Source organism: Nerophis ophidion, linkage group LG06, assembly GCF_033978795.1.
Source record: "Nerophis ophidion isolate RoL-2023_Sa linkage group LG06, RoL_Noph_v1.0, whole genome shotgun sequence".
Lineage (NCBI taxonomy): Eukaryota > Metazoa > Chordata > Actinopteri > Syngnathiformes > Syngnathidae > Nerophis > Nerophis ophidion.
This window is the reverse complement of record NC_084616.1, coordinates 57,805,777-57,812,788: the sequence shown is the minus strand read 5'-3', so window position 1 is coordinate 57,812,788 and position 7,012 is coordinate 57,805,777. Positions and strand designations below refer to the sequence as shown.

General features: G+C 42.7%; 1 non-coding gene across 1 annotated transcript; it reads right to left on the bottom strand.

The window, feature by feature from the left end:
* Positions 1-5,230: 5,230 nt before the first annotated feature.
* On the bottom strand, positions 5,231-5,349 carry LOC133555294 (5S ribosomal RNA). Its single transcript, XR_009807319.1, has one exon. It is a non-coding gene; the product is annotated as a 5S ribosomal RNA (ribosomal RNA).
* Between the last annotated feature and the right edge of the window lie 1,663 nt (positions 5,350-7,012).

The following is a 7,012-nucleotide window of genomic DNA, read 5'->3' as shown; positions in this document are numbered from 1 at the left end:
TTCCTCCTGTCTTTACTTCGGACCTGTATCCGCCTCGATACATTCTTGATAGAAGCGTTATGTTCGTAGCTTAATCCAATATCATTTCTTGATACTGTCTGCTATTTAACATCATCATCGCCGTTACAGACTTAATATTTGTAATCTGTGCCAATATTACAGGGGACAACTCTTTTAACAAGTTGTAAGGATCCGCAGTTGTCTAGTGTGACATTATTGGTCAACCGGAAAATTTAATTAACCGTGCTAAAATGTGTGTACGGGAGGCACATGGCGTACGACCAGTAGTCACATTAGAGAAAGTGCATGGACACTTGGACTTCACGCATAGGTGTGAAAATACAAACAAACATACTATTTGAGAATAAAAACTATTGCCATCAATTGACAGAGCCTTATGAATGAGCTCTGAGACATTCAAAAGTTTTGTTTCCATGATTCTTTGTCCGAAAATTCCCCTTGTCTTTACTTCGGACCTGTATCCACCTCGATACATTCTTGGTAGAAGCGTTATGTTCGTAGCTTAATACAATATCATTTCTTGATACTGTCTGCTATTTAACATCATCATCGCCGTTACAGACTTAATATTTGTAATCTGTGGCAATATTACAGGGGACAACTCTTTAAACAAGTTGTAAGGATCCACAGATGTCTAGTGTGACGTCATAGGTCAATCGGAAAAGGAATTCAATTAACCGTGCTAAAATGTGTGTACGGGAGGCACATGGCGTACGACCAGTAGTCACATTAAAAAAAGTGCATGGACTCTTGGACTTCACGCATAGGTGTGAAAATACAAACAAACATTTGAGAATAAATACTATTGCCATCAATTGACAGAGCCTTATGAATGAACTCCAAGACAGTCAAAAGTTTTGTTTCCGTGATTCTATGTCCGAAAATTCCCCTTGTCTTTACCATGAATTGATTAACGTGGACCCCGACTTAAACAAGTTGAAAAACTTATTTGGGTGTTACCATTTAGTGGTCAATTGTACGGAATATGTACTGAACTGTGCAATCTACTAATAAAAGTATCAATCAATCAATCAATCAGACCTGTATCCACCTCGATACATTCTTGGTAGAGCGTTATGTTCGTAGCTTAATCCAATATCATTTCTTGATACTGTCTGCTATTTAACACCATCGTCGCCGTTACAGACTTAATATTTGTAATCTGTGCCAATATCACAGGGGACAACTCTTTCAAAAAGTTTTAAGGATCCGCAGTTGTCTAGTTTGACGTCATAGGTCAATCGGAAAAGGAATTCAATTAACCGTGCTAAAATGTGTGTACAGGAGGCACATGGCGTACGACCAGTAGTCGCATTAGAGAAAGTGCATGGACACTTGGACTTCACACATAGGTGTGAAAATACAAACAAACATACTATTTGAGAATAAAAACTATTGCCATCAATTGACAGAGCCTTATGAATGAACTCTGAGACATTCAAAAGTTTTGTTTCCATGATTCTTTGTCCGAAAATTCCTCTTGTCTATACTTCGGACCTGTATCTGCCTCGATACATTCTTGGTAGAAGCGTTATGTTCGTAGCTTAATCCAATATCATTTCTTGATACTGTCTGCTATTTAACATCATCCTCACCATTACAGACTTAATATTTGTAATCTGTGCCAATATAATACAGGGGACAAGTCTTTAAACAAGTTGTAAGGATCCGCAGTTGGCTAGTGTGACGTCATAGGTCAACCGGAAAAGAAATTCAATTAACCGTGCTAAAATGTGTGTACGGTAGGCACATGGCATATGACCAGTAGTCACATCAGAGAAAGTGCATGGACACTTGGACTTCACACGTAGGTGTGAAAATACAAACAAACAGACTATTTGAGAAATCAGACTAACTTTGTGCATGGAAACGTAGTGACTGAGAGCAAGGTGGGTGAAATTTTTAATAAACAGTGGTGACTATAGACGGAAATTGGATTAGAACCAGGAACCCTCATTTCATCTGAAACTTGCTTCCCCAATTCCAATTAGAATACTACTTCCTCTTTGGGACTTCATTTAAAATTCATGAAATTTGATTAGAATTTTGGAGACCGTCTCAACTAAATTTGGAATTTTGCACAAGCCTATTTCAAATGACATACTCATCCTGTTCTTTTGCTATTTTTCCTCCTTGCTAATTTCCTAATTGCTTACAGCCTGAGCCTTGAGTAACTAAGTCATGCAAGCAGCAAGGTCAGATGCCATCTCGTGAGAATGTAATTCATTTTTTCCCCCAAAGATTTTACAAAAATATTTCCCCTGGATCCGGACGCTGTATATAAATGTTTCCGGTCCACTTGAGAGACATCATGGACATCCACAGGTTCTGGCTCTTTGTTATCTAGACAAGAGCTCTGTCACGACCTGTCTCACTCTTTCTTTACACTCCTTTATTTATCCCCTCTTATCTTTTTATTTATCCATCTCGCTCTCGTCCCTCGGCTGACACATACATGGGCATCCCGGAGTCTTCTCTAAATCACTCCGTGACAGTGGGAGAGAAAGAGAGATGGAGAGAGATAGAGAGGAGGAGGGGGCGAAGAGAGGGATGAGTGCTTGAGCATCCATGGAATGAACCTATCAATCCAGAGTGCCCATTATCCTGTGTAAAATGCCTCTCGCCAGTAGACGCCTAGTTAGTGCGCCTGTTCAAAATTAATAAAACGCCAGCTGAGTCTGGGCTGAGACTGCGACAGGCCCGGTTATTGATTAAGTCATGTCACAGGAATGGAAGGCTCTGCCATTAAAAGTACAAATTATGCAGCGCGTTTAGCCGTCCCTCTTATTCATATAATAGACAGGCAAGAGTCGCTGGAAGAAGAATGGAAGTCTGCTCCATATTCCGGCTTTTAAATGGATCAAATGCAGGACTGTGAGCCTTTGTGGAAGGTTAGACAGTTGGTGTCTGAAAATGGCTAGAGACAAGACGAGACAAAGAGGAGCGAGACAAAGAGTGACGGGACAAAGAAAATGCAGCGAGAGAGAGAGAATGCCAAGCTAGTAAAACATAAATGATACACAGTGCCTGGAATTACATTTGGAGAGTCAAATCTTCCCAGTGAAAAGAAGCCATTTAATCACGTAACCATTTAAATGATATTATTTTGACACACAGCCAGATGGCTACTCTTCTCTCCGGTGTTGAAAGGGAAGCAGAGAGAGGAGACCCATGCAGCCTTGAAGAGCGCTAACATGAATTTGTGTGTGGTGAAGCCATGCCCTTCTGTCAAAGGAAACACTCATAGTTTTCTTTTTACGTAGCGGTATGTTTGCAAGTGAACACGTGGGAATAAGTAGTTGTACATAATAGGAGGTAATTAAGAAGAGAGTGTGAGGGTAGCGAGTGTCAATAATTCATAACAAGCGCCTCGTGTCAAAAAGGGCAGAAGGAGCGCCACCGTCGCATCCTCAGGCCAGCGCTCAGGCTCTCGTTAGAAGAAGAACAATGCACTTGGCACACACACACACATACACACACACGGACACACACACGGACATGAATACAGCCAAAAGCATTATGCAAATTAGCATTTGCACATACACACATCTTCACAGATATTCATCCGTGTGTGCGACAGGATACACAATCAACAACTTGCATGCCACAAGACCCCCCTCTCCCGAAAAAAAAAAAAGAAGAAAAAACTCCACTTCAGTCAACTGGCAGGTCATTAATTTTGTGACGCAAAACCGAAGCACTGGAGATGGAGACGGGAGAGAAGAAAAAGAAGAGCATGGTGCATAATCGTGTGTGTCCTGTTTCATCTAAGAGACATCCTCTGAGCCCTGCAACAACCGGTGCATTCCAAAGTCTTTTTGTTGTTTCTGTTGTTATTGTTGTTGTTGTTTTCCTGAAACCGTTGTGACGACCTTTCAAATGGAGCAGCGGTATTTTTTGGTTATTTTTTTAGAAGGGCAGCCACTTTGTTGTAATATGTATTACTCCAAAGTCAAGATCAAAACCACAAGCTCTAATCTACTTTGACAAAGATGGACAAGCGCTATAATTGTTGGTCCCACAGGTTTGTCGAAAATGATGGGGGCCCCTTTTAAAAATGTTAAGGAGTACCTGTCCCCTCTCCTGGAGGTGGAGGGAAGCTACCCTTTCGTCTACTGGGTTAAAGGCCTACTGAAACCCACTACTACCGACCACGCAGTCTGATAGTTTATATATCAATGATGAAATATTAACATTGCAACACATGCCAATACAACCGGTTTAGTTTACTAAATTGCAATTTTAAACTTCTCGCGGAGTTTTTTGTTGAAAACGTCGCGGACTGTCAGGAAATATTAGCGCAGCACTATTTGCGGCTAAAAGTCATCTCTTTTCATCGCGCAATTAAACAGTATTCTGGACATCTGTGTTGCTGAATCTTTTGCAATTTGTTCAATTAATAATGGAGAAGTCAAAGAAGAAAGATGGAGTTTGGAAGCTTTAGCCTTTAGCCACACAAACACACGGGGATTCCTTGTTTAAAATTCCCGGAGGTGAAGCTTTACTATGGATCAGAGCGGTCCAGCGAACATGGTTCCCGAACACTTGTGAACCGGCAGGTTTCGGTGAGAAAATTGTGTTAAAAAGTCGCCTCTTACCGGTGATCTGTGGAGTTTGCGCCGTCCTTGTATCTGCCGTTGACTTCCCTCAGACACTGGCCTCAAGACACCCGTGGACACGCCCCTCCGACTATCAGGTACTGTTAAACTCACTAAAACACTAGCAACACAATAGAAAGATAAGGGATTTCCCAGAATTATCGTAGTAAATGTGTCTAAAAACATCTGAATCCGTCCCAATGCAATCGCCTTTTTTTTTTAACTTCCATCCATCCATCCATTTTCTACCGCTTATTCCCTTTTGGGGTCACGGGGGGCGCTGGCGCCTATCTCAGCTACAATCGGGCAGAAGGCGGGGTACACCCTGGACAAGTCGCCAACTTATCGCAGGGCCAACACAGATAGACAGACAACATTCACACTCACATTCACACACTAGGGACCATTTAGTGTTGCCAATCAACTTATCCCCAGGTGCATGTCTTTGGAGGTGGGAGGAAGCCAGAGTACCCGGAGGGAACCCACGCATTCACGGGGAGAACATGCAAACTCCACACAGAAATATCCCAAGCCTGGATTTGAAACCAGGACTGCAGGAACTTCATATTGTGAGGCAGACGCACTAACCCCTCTGCCACCGTGAAGCCCAAAGCTTACAGCACCTGGTATTCCCAGGCGGTCTCCCATCCAAGTACTAACCAGGCCCGACCCTGCATAGCTTCCGAGATCGGACGAGATCGGGCGTGTTCAGGGTAGTATGGCCGTAAGCCCAAAAAAAAAAAATGTTTTTTTTAACTTAATTTTTTTAATTTAATTTTTTTGTAGTCCTTCGCCATCAATATCATCATCCACAAATCTTTCATTCTCGCTCAAATTAATGGGGAAATTGTCGTTTTCTCGGTCCAAGTAGCTCTTGCTGCTGGAGGCTCCCATTAAAAACAATGTGAGGACGTGAGGAGCCCTCACCCTTGTGACGTCATCGTCTGCGACTTCCGGTAAAGACAAGGCTTTTTTATCAGGACCAAAAGTTGCGAACTTTATCGTGGATGTTCTCTACTAAATCCTTTCAGCAAAAATATGGCAATATCGCGAAATGATGAAGTATGACACAGAGAATGGACCTGCTATCCCCGTTTAAATAAGAAAATCTAATTTCAGTAGGCCTTTAAACTCCAACGTACAGGCTCAGTAACCTGACTCTCGAGTTCCACACAAGCATCTGGGAGTTCTCAATAGGAAATGTATTTCAGAAGGCGGGGCCTTGTAAACAAATTGTTGTATGTGATTGGATGAACCACTTCTATACCTGACATATTGGATAAAGACTGAGCAAAAAGTTAGAGAACTTTTACTTAAACAACGCAGCAATGTCAGTAGAAGATCCATGTCGCAAAATAGTTGCAGTAGGAGAATTAATGTCAGTACACAACTCCTCACTGCGTGCTGCCATTGTTGTTTGAATCAAACAGTCGCTTCTGCGCTACGTCAGATCTATGAAATCCTGCCCGGCGATCCTGATTGGCTCATTATTTTTTGCTATCTTGTAGGAGTTTGCAATGCCCTCGAGCACGTATCCTTGTGTGGAGCTCAGCAAACTGCAAAGATCTGGCTATAGTCAGGTTATAGGCTCAGAGCCGTAGGGCAGCACATATTCCCACCTAGGCCTGTCACCTCCCATTGATTGCAACACCAGAGTGGAAGAGAGTCCAGCCCCTCTCAAGAACTGTTTACAAAGCCCTTGCTGTGCGTCAAAGTAGGTCTAACTAGACCCAGCCGAAACTTCTCAACCACGCACACCAGCTCTGGCTCCTTCCCCGCAGTGAAGTGACAATCCACTTCCCAAGAGCTAGCTTCTGTAGCCGAGGATCAGACCACCAAGGGTCCTGTCTTCTGCTGCTGCCCAATTCACAATGCACCCAACCTCGCCTCCATGACCACAGGCCCAGCCACCAGGGGCTGGCTATCGAGCCTCACCGCCAGGCCTGGGTTCGGAGGGGGGCCCCTGAGACCCGCGGCTGGGCAAGGGTAATCCTTGATTTTGTCTTTTCAGCGACGTCTTCGAGCTGCTCTTTGTCTGGTCCTTCACTAGAACCAGTTTGTCTTGGGTGACCCTACCAGGGGACATAGAAACCCGTAGACCAGTGGTTCTCAAATGGGGGTACACGTACCCCTGGGGGTACTTGAAGGTATGCCAAGGGGTACGTGAGATTTTTTTAAGATATTCTAAAAATAGCAACAATCCAAAAATCCTTTATAAATATATTTATTGAATAATACTTCAACAAAATATGAATGTAAGTTCATAAACTGTGAAAAGAAATGCAACAATGCAATATTCAGTGTTGAAAACTAGATTTTTTGTGGACATGTTCAATAAATTTAAAGATGTATTTTTTTGGGGAAGAAATGTTTAGAATTAAGTTCATGAATCC